Source organism: Elephas maximus, chromosome 5, assembly GCF_024166365.1.
Source record: "Elephas maximus indicus isolate mEleMax1 chromosome 5, mEleMax1 primary haplotype, whole genome shotgun sequence".
Taxonomy (NCBI): domain Eukaryota; kingdom Metazoa; phylum Chordata; class Mammalia; order Proboscidea; family Elephantidae; genus Elephas; species Elephas maximus.
The window spans coordinates 117718440-117735706 of NC_064823.1; the positions used below are offsets into that span (position 1 = coordinate 117718440).

At 39.1% G+C, this 17267-nt stretch overlaps 1 long non-coding RNA gene across 1 annotated transcript; it reads right to left on the reverse strand.

Annotated features, from left to right (window-relative positions):
* Window positions 1-1197: 1197 nt before the first annotated feature.
* Window positions 1198-6328, reverse strand: LOC126077209 (uncharacterized). Its single transcript, XR_007517675.1, has 3 exons — window positions 6241-6328; window positions 3236-3389; window positions 1198-2525 (listed from the first exon to the last, which is right to left on the reverse strand). It is a non-coding gene; the product is annotated as an uncharacterized LOC126077209 (long non-coding RNA).
* Between the last annotated feature and the right edge of the window lie 10939 nt (window positions 6329-17267).

Below are 17267 nucleotides of genomic sequence, written 5' to 3' on the forward strand. Positions count from 1 at the left end.
AGCACCAGCTCTGTAGTCACAAGCCCTGAGTTTGCATCTCAAATCTTCTACTTCTAGCCATACTGAAATCCTCTAAGCCTATTATAACTGCACTAGCTTATAGATTTATCGTAGGGATTCAAAAATAACGTTTGTGAAAACTTGGCAATGAATATTAGCTATTCTTTCATTTATACAATCTGTATGCTGAGCAAATAATCCGAAAAGCTGGACTATATGAAGAAGAATGGGGTATCAGGATTGGAGTAAAGCTCATTAACAACCTGCGTTATGCAGGTGACACAACCTTGCTTGCTGAAAGTGAAGTGGACTTGAAGCACTTACTGATAAAGATCAAAGACCGCGGCCTTCAGTATGGATTGCACCTCAACATAAAGAAAACAAAAATCCTCACAACCGTACCAATGAGCAACATCATGATAAACAGAGAAAAGATTGAAGTTTTCAAGGATTTCATTTTACTTGGATCCACAATCAATGCCCACGGAAGCAGCAGGCAAGAAATCAAACGATGTATTGCATTGGGCAAATGAGCTGCAGAAGACCTCTTTCAAGTATTAAAAAGCAAAGATGTTATTTTGTGGACTAGGGTGTGCCTGACCCAAGCCATATTTTCAATCTCCTCATATGCATGGGAAAGCTGGACAATGAATAAGGAAGGCTGAAGAATTGCATTTGAATTATGGTGTTGGCAAAGAATGTTGAAAGTACCTGTGAACTGCCAGAAGAATGAACAAATCTGTCTTAGAAGAAGTCCAGCCAGAATGCGCCTTAGAAGGGAGGATAGGGAGACTTTGTCTCACGTAATTTGTACATGTTATCAGGAAAGGCCAGTCCCTGGAGAAGTACATCATGCTTGGTAAAGTAGAGGGTCAGTGAAAAAGAGGAAGACCCTCAACAAGATGGACTGACACAGTGGCTGCAACAATGGGCTCAAACATAGCAATGACTCTAAGGATGGAGCAGGACCAGGCAGTGTTTCGTTCTGCAGTACCTAGGATTTCTGTGAGTCAGAACCAACTTGATAGAATGTAAACAACAATTATCTCATCAACAAGGTCTCTGGGTGGTGCAAAGTGTTGGTGCTTGGCTGCTAACCAAAAGATTGGGGGTTCAAGCCCACACAGTGGTGCCCCAGAAGAAAAGCCTGGCAATCTTCTTCTGTAAAGATTACAGCCAAGAAAACCCTGTGGACCCTAGTTCTGCTCTGTAACACATGGGGTCACCATGAGTCTGAATCCACTTGACATCAACGGGTTTGATTTTTGCTTTTATTCCTTGAAGATATAACTATATTATTTCTCAGTGTACTAAGACAATGAGTGATTGTTTTAGTTATCCAGTGCTGCTATAACAGAAATACCACAAATGGATGGCTTTGCAAATGGTGTCTTAGTCATCTAGTGCTGCTATAACAGAAATACCAAAGTGGGTGGCTTTAACAAAAAGAAATTTATTCTCTCAGAGTCTGGTAGGCTACAAGTCCAAATCCACGGTGTCAGCTCCGGGGGAAGGCTATCTTTCTCTGCTGGCTCTGGAGGAAGGTCCTTGTGATGATGCATCAGTTTTCCTTTAGTCTGGTAGCATCTCAGTGCAAGAGTTTTAGGTTCAATGGACACGCTCCGTTCCCTGCGCTACTTTCTAGGTGGTATGAGGTCCCCAACTCTCTGCTTGCTTCTGTTTCCTTTTATCTGTTGAGAGATAAAAGGTGGTGCAGGCCACACCCCAGGGAAACTCCCTTTATATTGGATCTGGGGGGGTGACCTGAAAAACGGTGGTGTTACAATCCCACCCTAATCCTCTTAACATAAAATTACAATCACAAAATGGAGGAAAACCGCACAATACTGGGAATCATGGTCTAACCAACTTGAGATGCACATTTTAAGGGGGGAGCATAATTCAATCCATGACAAACAGAAATTCATTTTCTCACATTTAGGAGGCTATAAGTCCGAACTCTGACTCGACAGCACTGGGTTCTGGGTAAGTCTGAATTCAGGGTGCCAACTCTAGGGGAAGGCTTTCTCTGTCAGCTCTGGGAGAAGTTCCTTGTCTGTTTCAGCTTCTGTTCCTTGGTTTCTTGGTGATCTTCATGTGGCATCTATTTTCCCCTATCTCTACCTACAACTCTGTGCCTAATCTGCTGGTTTTATATCTTAAGGGTGATTGGCTTAAGACACACTGTACACTGATATGGCCTCATTTACATAACAAAGAAAACCCTATTCCCAGTGGGATTATATCCACAAGTATAAAAAAGCCAACAACCAAACCCATTGCCATCGAGTCGATTCCAACTCATAGTCAACCCTATAGGACACAGTAGAACTGCCCCATAGAGTTTTCAGGGAGTGCCTGGTGAATTTGAACTGCCGACCTTTTGGTTAGCAGCCGTAGCTCTTAACCACTATGCCACCAGGGTTTCCATCCCCAAGTATATGGGTTAGGATTTACAGCACGTATTTTGGAGGCAGGTGGGGCACACAATCCAATCCATAACAGTACTCAGTGTTCAGTATATTCTGTAAAAGAAAAAGAAGAAGGTGGGTACCATTTTATGATAAGTTTGGGGTTCAAATGGTTGAATTAATAACAATAACTCTTCTATAGCACTCCCTATGTATTTCGCATTGTTCTAAATACTGTACATAATTTATTTAATTCTATTTAATCCTCACAATAATCCTATAAACTGGGGTCTATTAAAAGAATGAACAAATCTGTATTGGAAGATGTACAGCCAGAATGCTTCTTAGAGTCAAGGATGGTAAGACTTTGTCTCTCATACTTTTGACATGTTTTCAGGAGGGACCAGTCTGTGGAGAAGGACATCATGCTTGATAAAGCAGAGGGTCAGCAAAAGAGAGGAAGACCTTCAATGAGATGGATTGACGCGTGGCTGCAACAGTGGCCTTAAGTATAACAGTGATTGTGAGGCTAGAGCAGGACAGGGCAGTGTTTTGTTCTGTTGCACATAGGGATGCTATGAGTTGGAGCCAACTTGATGACACTTAACAACAACATTAATATCATCACTTTCTAGGTGAGGCAAAAGAGGTTACGTAAAGTGCTGAAAGGTAAAAGCTACTAAGTGGTAGAGTCAGGATTCAAATTCAGACTATCTGCCTCAGAAACCATGATCTTAACCACTATGCTGTACTGCTTCTTAAAACTAAAAACAAATTTTGATGTTCAAGGCAGAGGTTTCAGCTCTCTAGAAAAGTGTACTTACCTGGAATATCTCATTCTCCAAGGTATCAGAAAAATGAAATATCACTATCCTTGTTTCTGCTGCCTGCTCTGTAAGCATCTCTTCTGTGCGCTAAACGCGCCCTACTGATTCCATGGACAAGCTGGTGGCCTGAGAAGTGTGATGGCTCTTCCCTCTAAAATGGTAGGAAAAAGAGAGGAAGGAAGAGTTAGAGAGAAGTACACACGATGGGAAAACTCATTGAGTTCCTCGGCTTCTAATTTTCTCTGTACAAGGGCATTCCAAGGTACAACATAGAAAACTATTACCCTCTGGCAACAACAGTACCTCTGCTCTGAGTCACATGCTCAGGCAGCTGAATGTACTACAAGGAAATAAGAGAACAGAGTTCCAGGGGCACAGGCCGCCTTGCTCCTAGTTACACTCCATGTACCTGATCAAATCGGACAGAAGGAGGCAGGTTCCTTCACCTTGCTTAATAGATTTTATTGGGCATTTTGTCAAAGTGTTTCAAACAAGACAATTTAGTCTCCAAAGTTGCCACAAAAGGAAGGAATCCTCAGACGAGAAAGCTATAAATCAATATTACCCTTAATTTGTTTACTCTCCAGTTTTTGAGTGCCTGCCAAATTCTTTAGCTTTCTTAGGGTGACCAACTCAAGTCATTTACTCCTCGCTGTCTCAACACTCTCCACTGCCAGTAGCTCCAGGAGATTCCGTATTGTAATAAAAACTCCTTATTTACTTCCCAGTGCCAGAAAGGCATCTACAATGAAATCGAGAGAGTGCGAGGTTATCTTTTCTCTTATTATTTAGGATGAAAGATTCAGTAGTCCAGATTTTTGGCAGAACAGAAATTTCATTAAATGTGCTACCCTTCTTGTTAGCTCTTACTGAAAACAGCGTCTCATTTTTCACACACACACTCCCTGAAAATATTATCTATTATGTTAGGGATAAACACATTTAAAAGAAAATACCTATGTTTTACTCTATACATTTTTCTGCTATCTAATCTATTGATATAGAAAAATTGGAAGCTACAAGATTTTTTGGTAGGTCAGAGTAAAATTTTTCCTTCCACTATTACTGTTCATTTATGCTAATATTAAGGGTTTTTCTGCAATAAGAGAATCTTCTCTAGCTTCCCATCCAACCTGCCTGGGAAGAATCACTAAAAGGAAAAGCATCTTGAGCTTTTACTGTAGTTGTTTTGTTGTTGTTGTGTGCCGTCAAGGCGACTCCAACTCATAGCGACACTATATGACAGAGTAGAACTGCCCCCTGGGGTTTCCCATGCTGTAATCTTTATGGGAACAGATCACCAGGTCTTTTTTCCCACAGATGTGTAATAATATTATTGAATTTATATTAACTTTTAGGTGTGATAACAGTATTTATTGGTAAGTTTGGTGACTTTGATTTCATGCAGGAACTCAGCTTTCCACATAACAGACAAAGAGGAGTATGTGAGGTCTACAGAACAAATTGCCTCAGTGTTTTCTGTAGCAACGTTATTAGGTAAATTTCCCAGCATAGAAAGCTTTCCTATGTATCATAAGAAGCCCTGGTGGTACAGTGGTTAGGGGCTCAGGCTGCTAACCAAAAGGTTGGCAGTTCAAATCCATGAGCTGCTCCTTGGAAACCCTAGGGGGCAGTTCTACTCTGTCCTATAGGCCACTATGCGTCCGAATTGACTTGATGGCAACAGTTTTTTTTTTTTAATATGTTATAAATTTTAAAAAGACACATTCTCATATTTTCATTTCATATAATTCCTTTCAGTAAGCCCCAAAACCCTGAGTGAAGTACATTTCATGTGGTTTTTACAGTGGTGTCCTGGGAATTGAAGAGTTAAGGGAGCAATGGGAATAGTCTCCTCACAGCTCTCCTGAGGCCCATGTGGAGCCAACAGCATGGCCTGAACTTGGACAAGGCTGCACGCCTGCACCACCAAAGAATGAAGGTACCAATGGCAGAGCTAACAGTAACCCAGTGGGGAACCAAGGAAAAGATCTGAAGAAAAAAAAAAAGAAAAGAAACAAGAACAATGAAACCTCTTTTTCAAATATGCAGAGTGTAATTATAAACCAAAAACCAAACCCATTGCCGTTGAATTGATTCCAATTCATAGCAACCCTACAGTATAGAAGAGCCTATCAATAGCATTTCCAAGGCTGTAATCCTTACGGAAACAGGCTGTTACATCATTCTCCCATGGAGCAACTGGTGGGTTCAAACTGTGGAGCTTTGGGTTAGCAGTCAGGTGCTTTAACCACTGTACCACCAGTACTCCTTTTTGGAATTATAGAAGATGTATTAAAAATGTAAAAATAATCTCCTAACCAGGTGCTTCTCGTTACAAATGGATACATAGTAACTTTACGGTGAAGAAACCTGACAGTCACCAACTTAGCCAATTGATCAAAGTTAACATCATCAGTAATGGGATAATCAATGTCATGTATCATTTCTTTAGTGTTCCTGTCAAAATCACAAGGGGACATCAGACAAACCCAAACTGAGCGATATTTTATAGAACAACTGGCCTGTCCTCTTCAAAAATGCCAATACCATGAAAGACGAAGAAAGACTGAAGAACTGTTCCAGAGTAAAGGAGACTAAAGGGACATGACAACTGAATGCAGCATGTGAGTAGGGGTTTTCTTTTGCTGTAAAGAACATTACTGGGACAAATCACAAAATCTGAATAAGGCCTGCAGACTAGAAGACAACCTAACACATAATGTAAGAGAATCCCCTTGTTTTTAGGAAATACATAGCAAAGCACTTAGGAAAAAAGGGTATCTTACTTTCAACTTACTCAGCCTACTCTCAAATAGTTCAGAGAAAACAATAAAAAGAATGAGAGAAAGACAAAGCAAATATGATAAAATGTCCTTCATACTCTTCTTGAGATTTTTTGTAAGTCTAAAATTATGTCAACATTATTTTTAATTAATGGAAAACCTTAAGGTAAATATGATATTTACAACACCCAGGAAGATAAAAAGTATTTTACTCACTTCACTGAGAGCATCCTTAAGGCATACTTCAGTTTCTAGACTTGCTTCCTTGTCCTGCTCCCATGCTTCTTTTTTCCTCCAAATGCTCAAACTGTTGCAGTACAGATGTCCACTTCCAGTTAAGGAAACCCTCACTATCTTCCGACTGATTGCAATACATTGGAGTCAATAATCTATTTCCCCAAGATTGAGTAATCCAGTCTGTGATGAAATAACAGAAGGCAGGGAGGCTCATGGAGTGAATGGTGGTAATGCTTTAAGGACCTGCCTGCTATGAGGTCCTTCCATCAGTGTGAGGCAAAGATATGCCTCTTCATTCTTCCTGCACAATTAAAAAATAACTATTGTATCAAACTCTCTCTCTCTTTTACACATATGCATTCACACACACTAAGAACAAGGAATAATTTTCAGAGACAATACAAAATCAATTCATCAGAGGAGAAGATAGTTCCCTCATAATGACATAATCCTCACACCGTCCCTTTTCTAATAAGCACTTTTCGTTAATAATGACTATCCTTACTACTACCAAGAAGCCCTGGTGGTACTGTGGTTAAGCACTCCATTGCTAATCAAAAAGTTGATAGTTCATGCCGACAAGCTGCCCCTTGGGAGAAAGAAGTGGTAGTCTACTTCCGTAAAGATTACAGCCTTAGAAGCCCTATGGAGCAGCTCTATTCTGTTCTATAGGATCGCTGAGTCGGAATTGACTCAGGTTTGGTGTTTTACTACTACTGCCTTCATCTTCATCCTTCAGTTTTGAGGGGCCTATCTGGCCTATCGTCGCTGCTAGAAAGGCAACATAACAAACTTTACAATGTTTTCCAATGTCCATATTTCTAGTTTTCAGAGCATAATCCTCGGTGGAGCAAATAATTTGCACTCAACAACTAAAATAAAGGTTGGTGGTTAGAACCAACCCAGCAGCACCGCGAAAATGTCATGGTAATCTGCTTCCATAAAGATTACGTCCAAGAAAACTCAATGAAGCAGTTCTACTCTGTAATACTTGGGGTCACCATGAGTCAGAATCAACTCAGTGGTAACGTTTTTTGTTTGTTTTTTTACTGGTGAAAAAAAAAAAAATCCATCTCTTCAAACAACAGAGCTATCTTTCCTTACTTGCCACAAAATATCCAAATGAAGCTCCGGAATTATACCTTTTTTTTTTTTTTTGCCTTTGTCTAGATAAATATTTTTAGGTTGGATTTTCCCATGGCGGGTAATGGGAGAGCACATCATCCTCTACCCATAAGAACTGCCCAGGAGTGAGCGGAAAGGGCATATATATGGATGGAGGCTTTGGAACTGCCATGCTCCACCATACCTCTGGAGTGTTTGTTCAATGTGGTTTCCTCTTCCTGGAATTCATCCGCTACTAATGTCTAGCCTCTAATCTCTCTTCAGAATACCTCTCCATTTCTCTGTTTGTTTCCATTCCATTGCTACCAGCCTTCTTTTGGTTTGGTTGACTCTAAGCTTAGACCTTGAAACTAAAAGGATCCAATTAGAAAAAAACATTGAGAGGTCCAAACTGAATCCAATTAGATGTCATTATTATAGCAATACATGTTTTGGTCTTAACAGATAGGAAAAATATGAGATGAATTTTAGAATGGCACAGTAATAGACTGGTTGAGAACAATCAAGCAGAGAACGTGCACTTCTGTAGTCGACGGAAGTATTTTTTAATGCATAATCTGAATCTAGAGGACTGAAGCCTGAGGCCCACTGACAGAGACGCAAGAAAATTTTCAAGAATATCTGTAGTTCTAGAGTTCAGATGCCCCAGGTGACATCCCTGGATAATATTCAGCCTCAGCCAACTATGAGTGTAATCCCCAAATGTGCTGGAAATGATAACCTTAAAATTGTTTTGGATGACAGGATTGCTTCCAAGAGAATTAGGAACTTTAACCAGGCGAACTAAGTGTGTATGTGTGTGTAAGACAGTTTAACCTATTACAAAAATATGCCATCTTTGCTATTCAAATGAAATTGATCAGATTAAATAGATTCGAATAGAAATTTTTAGGTTGAAACCCATCAGTACTGGAAAATTTAAGAGAACATAATATTTATGTTACGGAGCTCTGGTAACGTAATGCTTAAGCACTCTGCTGCTATCCAATAGGCAGTTTAAACCACTGGCCATTTGGAGGGAGAAAGCCTTGACAGTCCGACCCTGTAAAGATTTCATCCTAGGAAGCTCTATGGGGCAGTTCTACTCTGTCTTATAGGTCACCATGGGTCAGAATCGGCACACGACAACAATATTTATGTTTCATAAGTAGAATTTGTCCCGTTACGATTTTTATTTAAATAATTGGAAGGCCTTTTTAGATGACTAAATGACCCAGAAATAAAATAAAATTGATCAACTTTATAACTGTAGTTTAAAATGTTTAAGGGAGTTTAAATTATAAATGGAATCAATTAAACATCTCCTTAAAAGTAATCCTTAAAATGTGCTAGATTTGTAAGTAGAATAAAACAATTGTCAAGTTAAATTTCAAAGCTTGAGGAAAAACTATGCTTTTCATATATACATTTAATAAAGTGAAAATTAATTTTATAAAATATGATTTCCTTTGGACAATATTTTGGGATTCAAAAGCCATCCTGAAGGACACACATACATAAAAAAAAAAAAAAAAAAAAAGCTCCCACAGAGCTGTAAGACTGCAGCGGCAGCTTCCTGACTGCGCTCTTCTGCAAGTTCTTGCCATCACAGCATAGTCTCTTCACAGCTGAGAAACTGATGTTCCAAAAACACTGTTGTGTAACTTCTCTTCAGAAATCTCAAATATTTAGGGTTTTTTTCCCTTTTTGTTTTAAACAGAAAAAACTGAGAGGATCTTTCTATACTTTTACTTCATCCACTGCTTTGTGAAGTCACTTATTCACCACCAAGTTTCTATTTGTTTTTCACCAGGAAGTCACCTTCATAACTAAGCTACTACCTCATTAAACTAATTTCCTTCTCTATTTTCTACTGTAGTCAATTCAATACTATATTCAGCTAGCATTTAATAAGTTATTTGCTGAGCCCCAGCAGTTTTAAAACCTGTTCCATCTAGCCTGTTTCTAACGAAGCCAACCTTTTTTCTTATAAATATTTAAACATACAGTTTGATCAAAGCGTAATTTCATTGCTTTGTCCGTGAAGAATGCCAGGATTTTAATAATGCAACCCTGAGAATGATTTCTGATACTGATAGGAGAGTGTGGCAGAGAATGTCGGCTGCCTACCGCCAAATCCATCCCTTCCTCGTTGCTATCAGAGCCCCAAGTGTTATCTAGGCACATCGCCAACTGAATAAAAACTAAATTTCCCACACTCCCTTTCAGCTAGGACTGGCCATATGACTAATTTCTACCCAATAAGATAAAAAGCATAACTTTTACGTGAGACTTCAGGAATGGATGTTTAAATGAATCTGATTCAGCATTCCTTTAATCCTTATATCTTGGTTCTTTCTACCAGCTTTCAATGTGGATATTATGGCTGGCACACCAGCTGCCACCTAGGACTATGAGGTGACCTTGAGAATGGAGGCCACGTGTTAGCATGGCAGAGCAGAAAGGGAGGGCCTTGGATCTCTAATGATAGTATGGAGCCTATTTTCAGACTTTTTTATCTGGGGGAAAAAAAAAAGAACTTCTACATTGTTTAAACAACTGTTGTTTTGTGGTTTTCCATTATACGTAACTGAACCTTATTTCTAAATGACATAGAGAAGCATATTTGTTTTAACATTTTAATAAATATTACTAACGAGAATTCTTGCAGTAAGTCTCTTGATACCAGTAAATAAAATTTTGTGTTAAAATTATATATTCCACATTTATCGCATTTGTTATCCAAATCATAGAGCAAGTAAACTTGTGTTATTAGAATATACAAAGGGAGGCAGTATTGAGGAAAACGCCACCAGTACCTAAAATCATTTCATTTTATATCACTCACAGAGTAGAAAAAGATTGTAGTGAACTAAATGCTTGTAATAATAATAAAGGCTTAAACTTGTATAGTACATTAGAGTAAATTATCTCATGCACTTTTCACAACATTCCTATAAGATAAACCAAAAAAAAAAAAAAACATATCCATCAAGTTGGTTTCTACTTACAGCAACCATATGAGGCCTATAAAGTAGGCACTATAATTATCCCCATTTTACAGATGAGGAAACTCAGGCATAGAGAAGGTACTGATACAGCTGGTAAGTGAATGGGAGTCTAGCATTTTGATTGCAGAGCCTGTATGCTAACTCACTAACCTAATTTGAGGTTCCAAAAGGTGTTGTTTTGTTTTGTTATTAAATGACATTGCCAAGATCACACAACTAGAGTGGGCCAGAACTCAAACGGAAATCTAGGTCTTCTGATTCCAGTTCTTTTCATTAAATCAGGGTTGATACCAATGAGGTGGTTAATTATATTTTTTCTAAGGCTACTTAAAGAAAGAGAGCAGTCTTACTTTAGTCTTACTTAAAGAAAGCTCTACCCCCCCGCCCAGAAAAATTGCCATCAAGTCGATTTTCCAATAACTGTGACCTTTCAGAAGTAGATCACCAGGCCTGTCTTCCAAGGTGCTTCTGGGTGAATTTGAACTGCCAAACTTTCAGTTAGTAGCTGAGCACTGAGCACTTAACCATTTGCGCCACTAAGGGATTCCTTAGTGAGAGCTCTAGTAGCATTAAAAGATTAATAGATTTCTTCCAATAATTAAATATATGCTCAAATATAATATTTAGCATCTTTCAAAGGATGTAACAAGGTAATTACTCCCTTTGTCAGAATATTTGATTCAATATACAGTTTCTGTTTCAATTCTTATTCAACATCTACAAAGTTCAAATACATTCATCTCTGTGTCTCTTTTCATAGCAGTAACTACAGAGAGAAGATTATCTGGTTTTCCTGCAGCTACCCAGGCTATTGTCCTTTACTCTCCATAGTCCCATAAGATTTACAATTAAATATCTCATATTACATTCAAGCTTAAGTTTTTTATCACCATTTCCTCTGTTAACTCAATAGATCCTTGTCGCCTCCAACCTCGTCTCTTTATCACTAATCCATGCTCCTTACTCTATTGCTGCTGCAAAGATCCTTTTAAAAGCCAGTTTAGATCCTGTGTCCCAGAGTCTGCGGCGATTCCCTTTCACTTTGTGCATTCATTCGTGTCTAATCTTTGCTGGTGTGCATGGTCCTCCACACTTCGTTCCCCTTTACTTGTTCAAATTTATTTCTTAGTATTCCCCAATTTACAGGTCTCACCTTTGCCCCTTGCACTGTCATGCTAGGTCAAAGCCAAGAACAAATCAGGGGAAGCCAAAAGGAACAAAAAGAAGGCATAGAATTAAGCCAACTGGCATGGAAAATCTGGAGAGGCTGCGCATGTAACAGATTGGGTATGTGGCTTCCGGAAGCATGGAAGGTACATCAGAATCAGAATACTCCGGATTCTGGAACAGGCAGGAAAGAGGTTCCAATTTTACTTTAAGGAGCTCCGGTGCTGCACCAGGGAGAAAGATGTAGCAATCTGCTCCTGTAAAGATTTACAACCTTGGAAACCGTAAGGGGCAGTTCCACTCTATCCTAACCGGTCACTATGAGTCACAATGGACTCGATAACAGTTGGTGGGTGGTGCGGCCGTTAAGTGCTTGACAGCTAACCAAAAGGTCTGTAGTTCAAACTAAAAGAACACCACCTACTCTTCTGGAGAAAAGACCTGGCGACTTGTTTCTGTAGAAATTACAACCTTAGAACTCCTATGGGGCAGTACTGCTTTGTCCTGTCGGGACACTGTGAGTAGGAATTGACTCAACACAATGGGTTTAAGGTCACTTTAAGAGTTCAGACCAAATGAAAAATAGCAGAATACAGACAAGGAAGAAGGAGCTGATATTCAAAGTTTGTCATAGGCAAGCAGAACTACACAAAAGGTCCAGTCCCTCTGCTCCCAACTGGGAGCTAGCTTAGCTGTGCTCTTACCTCCAGTGTCTCCAGCTTTCATAAACCCAGAATCTGCAGTGGCATGTTGGGGGGCGGGGAAGGGGAAAGAGGGGATGCTTGCTCCCAGATGCAAGTCCAAGGGAGCACCAGAGGAGGCACTAAATGACTTTCCAAGGCGCCAGGAATACGATCTGGTGGCGCAGCGGTTAAGTGCTACGGCTGCTAACCAAAGAGTCAGCAGTTCGAATCCGGCAGGCGCTCCTCGGAAACTCTATGGGCAGTTCTACTCTGTCCTATAGGGTCGCTATGAGTCGGAATCGACTCGACAGCACTGGGTTTGGTTTGGTTTGGTAGGAACACGAAAGGTGCCTATCTGAGATAGCTGGACAAGAGCTGGTAGGTGTTTATGCTCTCCGCTGCCACTAGCAACATCTATTCATCTTAAAATGCAGGTGCAGGGGGGATGGGAAAGCAGAGATTGCCTCTGGGCACTGGAATTGAAGAAGGCACAATTTAAAGATTGCCCGTGGGCGCTCCTTACTTTCCCTGTGCCTCTGTGAACCTGTAATCGTTTTACTTCCTTTATATCATTTCTTTAAAGTGTTTATATTTTTCTTTCCTACACATCTTTTCTTTGGGGCAAATACTAAAATGTAACTTTGAATTAAGTATTGATTCTCTTTCTCCATTTGGTAGATTTCCTCAGAGTTCAAAGTTGATGAGGATCTGCAGTGATAAATGATCCCTTTTCCCAGCAGATGTTGTTTCTGAGACTTTTGGGGGTTATAGGGGAAAAAAAAATTGTTTTTCCAATAAATCTGAATTACGAACCATTAAGCAGAGGATATATCATCCAGAAGACTGAAACACAATTGGCAAATATTTCTTATGTGAAAACTATGGCTTCTTTCAATTAATCAAGAAACCATCTTGTTTCAGACTGCATTCTTCTAAAAGTAATGGTATCACAAAACTATATTTGATAAAACCAAAAAAAAAAAAAACCGTTGCTGTTGAATTGATTCTGACTCATAGCGACCATATAGAGCAGAGCAGAACTGCCGCATAGGTTTTTCAAGCCTGTAATCTTTATGGAAGCAGACTGCTACATCTTTCTTCCACAGAACAGCTGTGGGTTTGAACTGCTGCTAACCGTTTGGTTAGCAGCCAAGCACTTAACCACTGTGCCGCCAGGGCTCCTTATATTTGATAATCATATTCATTTATTTCAATTAATGATATGCTTAACTGTAACTTTTAATAGAAATTGTGGATTTGTTCCTCTCTTTCAATACTTTTTTTTCTCCCAGAAATAACACCTAAAATGACATGGCAAGAAAAAAAGTGAGATTTCCTTAGGAGTTTCTTTTCATTTCCAATATTGGCTTTCTGGTCAACATCAAGAAATTAAATTATAATAAAATGTCTTTGCTGGTTCTCTTTTCCATAAAACAAGCTATAACATCCAGTAAAAAAAAAAAAAATGATATTGTATATATTTTTAGGTATATTTCAAAGGCCCATATAAGCATTTTGAAGAATTCCAGATAAAAGTATGAAAGTCCAGAAATATTTTGGGGCAGAATCAATATATACCAGTGTAGGTTACCTTTCCTTTAGAATACAATATACAATACACACTTCTTGAATGAGGTGATGGCTTCATAGGTGAGTACCTACATCAAAACCTATCAAATTCTACACTTTAAACATGTGCAGTTTATAGTATAGCAATTATATCTCATTAAAGGTGCTTTTAAAAATTCAAAATCCATAACAATATCATGCTAATTGTATTTTCTATTAAGTCCATGAAGTATTTTACAATAATATTTTGACACAGGAACAAGCATCATTGGAAAGTAGTTAATTTTGGAAAAGAAATAATATTTTTCAACTAAGTATTAACTTTCATTTCCTGGCTCTGGTAGGCAGGAAATTTTTAAAGAATAAATTATACCATTTAGTTGCTCCCTTCTCATCAGTTTTGGAATAATGCTATTGAATCTGAGATCTCAACACTGGAAATTATGATACAGTGGATTGTTTCCTTACTACGTTCATTTACTTTTTGAGTAAAACCCTCGATAAATGTTTGTCCGAAGAGATTGTGCATGAACTGAATCCTATTTTTAATATATTGCGAGAATGTGTTCTTTTAAAAATCCTACCAAATTTCCCTTCATATGATAAAAATTTTAATTTTAGTCAAGAAAAAAGTCGTACTTTTTTGTTGGAAATCCCAGTATATGGAAAAAATAATATTTAAAGGTTTTGTAACTTTGAATTAAAATGGTGCTCAAAAGAGAATGATAATACAGGCATAAGAAATGAATCACAGGCATGAAAAAAATTATTGTTTTTTATCATTATGAGTAAGAATAAGTAACTGAATTACTCAGTAACCACAGATTTAGAGCTTTTGGTTGAAATCAGTTTGTTATTAAAATTCAACCGCTTAGCTTTGACGAAAGCCAATATGGTACTCACAAGATTTCTCTGATATCAAATACTTGAAAGTAAATATGTTAATAACATTGACAAAACAATATACTCCAATATATGATTATGAATGGTATAACATATTTCTTCAAATGAAATACCACTTATTTTCCTATTCATTTCCACTTGTCAGTCTGAGGTACCCAGATTATTCACAGTACAAACACTTTTCAGTTCACTCATTCATTCAATAAAATGTATGCAATCTGTGGTTTATAACACTGTTTTTGGAGTTGGGCAAATGGCAATAAGACAAACAAGATCTCTATTTACCATAAACAGGTAAATTAACAAATAAGAAAACTTCGGATAGAGATAAGTGCTATAAGAGAATAGAATAAGGCAATACAGTGGTGGCCGTGGTTGTAGAAGTAGGGTAATAGTAGCTAGAAAGAGCGGGAATAATCTGAGCCCAGTGAACAAATGAGGGGGGTGAAGGAGATGAGGTATGAGAGACAGCCAAGGACAAGATTATATAGGGCCTTGTTTTAGTTTGGTTCTCCAGAGGAGAAAAGAAAGAAAACAGAGAAAAGATTGAAGTCATCAAGGATTTGGTTTTGCTTGGATCCACAATAATGCCCACGGAAGCAGAAGTCGAGCAATCAAATGACGCATTACACCGGACAAATCAGCTGCAAAAGTGTTAGTCCTCACTTTCAGGACTAAGTTGCACCTGACCCATTCTACGGTGTTTTTTCAGTTGCCTCATATGTGTGCGAAAGTTGGACAGAGAATAAGGAACACCAAAGAAGAGTTGACGCCTTTGAGTGGTGGTGTTGGTGACTCAGTATATAACATGGACTGCCAGAGGAGTAAACAACTCTGTCTTGGAAGGAGTACAGCTAGAATGTTCCTTAGAACCGAGGATGATGAGACTTCATCGCACATACTTTGGACATGTTATCAGTAGAGACCAGTCCCTGGAGAAGGACATCATGCTTGGTAAAGTGGAGGGTCAGCTCAAAAGAAGAAGATCCACAATGAGATGGATTGACACAATGGCAGCAACAATTGGCTCAAGCATAGCAATGACCATGAGCATGGTGCAGGACTGTTGTTGTTGTTGTTGTTAGGTGCCATCGAGTCGGTTCTGACTCATAGCGGCCTTGTGCACAACAGAACGAAACACTGCCTGGTCCTGTGCCATCCTTACAATCGTTGTTATGCTTGAGCTCATCGTTGTAGCCACTGTGTCAATCCACCTCATTGAGGGTCTTCTTCTTTTCTGCTGACTCTGTACTCTGCCAACCACGATGTCCTTCTCCAGGGGCTGATCCCTCCTGACAACATGTCCAAAGTATGTAAGACGCAATCTCGCCATCCTTGCTTCTAAGAAGCGTTCTAGCCCCACTTCTTCCAAGACAGATTTGTTCGTTCTTTTCACAGTCCATGGTATATTCAATATTCTTTGCCAACACCACAATTCAAAGGTGTCAACTCTTCTTCGGTCTTCCTTTTTCATTGTCCAGCTTTCACATTCATATGATACGATTGAAAATACCATGGCTTTGGTCAGGCGCACCTTAGTCTCGAGAGTGACGTCTTTGCTCTTCAACACTTTAAAGAGGTCCTTTGAAGCAGATTTACCCAATGCAACGCATCTTTTGATTTCTTGACTGCTGCTTCCATGGCTGTTGATTGTGGATCCAAGTAAAATGAAATCCTTGACAACTTCAATCTTTTCTCTGTTTATCATGATGTTGCTCATTGGTCCAGTTGTGAGGATTTTTGTTTTACTTATGTTGAGGTGCAGTCTATACTGAAGGCTATGGTCTTTGATCTTCCTCAGTAAGCGCTTCAGGTCCTCTTCACTTTCAGCAAGCAAGGTTGTGTCATCTCCATAATGCAGGTTGTTAATGAGTCTTCCTCTAATCCTGATGCCCTGTTCTTCTTCATACAGTCCAGCTTCTCATATTATCTGCTTGACATACAGTTGAACAGGTATGGTGAAAGAATACAACCCTGACACACACGTTTCCTGACTTTAAACCAATCAGTATCCCCTTCTTCTGTCCGAACAACTGCCTCTTGATCTATGTAAAGGTTCCTCATGAGCACAATTAAGTGCTCTGGAATTCCTGTTCTTCGCAATGTTATCCACAGTTTGTTATGATCCACACAGTCGAATGCCTTTGCATAGTCAATAAAACACAGGTAAACATCCTTCTGGTATTCTCTGCTTTCAGCCAGGATCCATCTGACATCAGCAATGATATCCCTGGTTCCACATCCTCTTCTGAAACCAGCCTGAAATTCTGGCAGTTCCCTGTTGTTATACTGCTGCCGCCGTTTTTGAATGATCTTCAGCAGAATTTTGCTTGCTTGCGTGTGATATTAATGATAAAAATGTTCTATAATTTCCACATTCAGTTGGATCACCTTTCTTGGGAATAGGCATAAATATGGATCTCTTCCAGTCAGTTGGCCAGGGAGCTGTCTTCCATTTTTCTTGGTATAGATGAGTGAGCACCTCCAGCACTGCATCTGTTTGTTGAAACATCTCAATTGTTATTCCATCAATTCCTGGAACCTTGTTTTTCGCCAGTGCGTTCAGAGC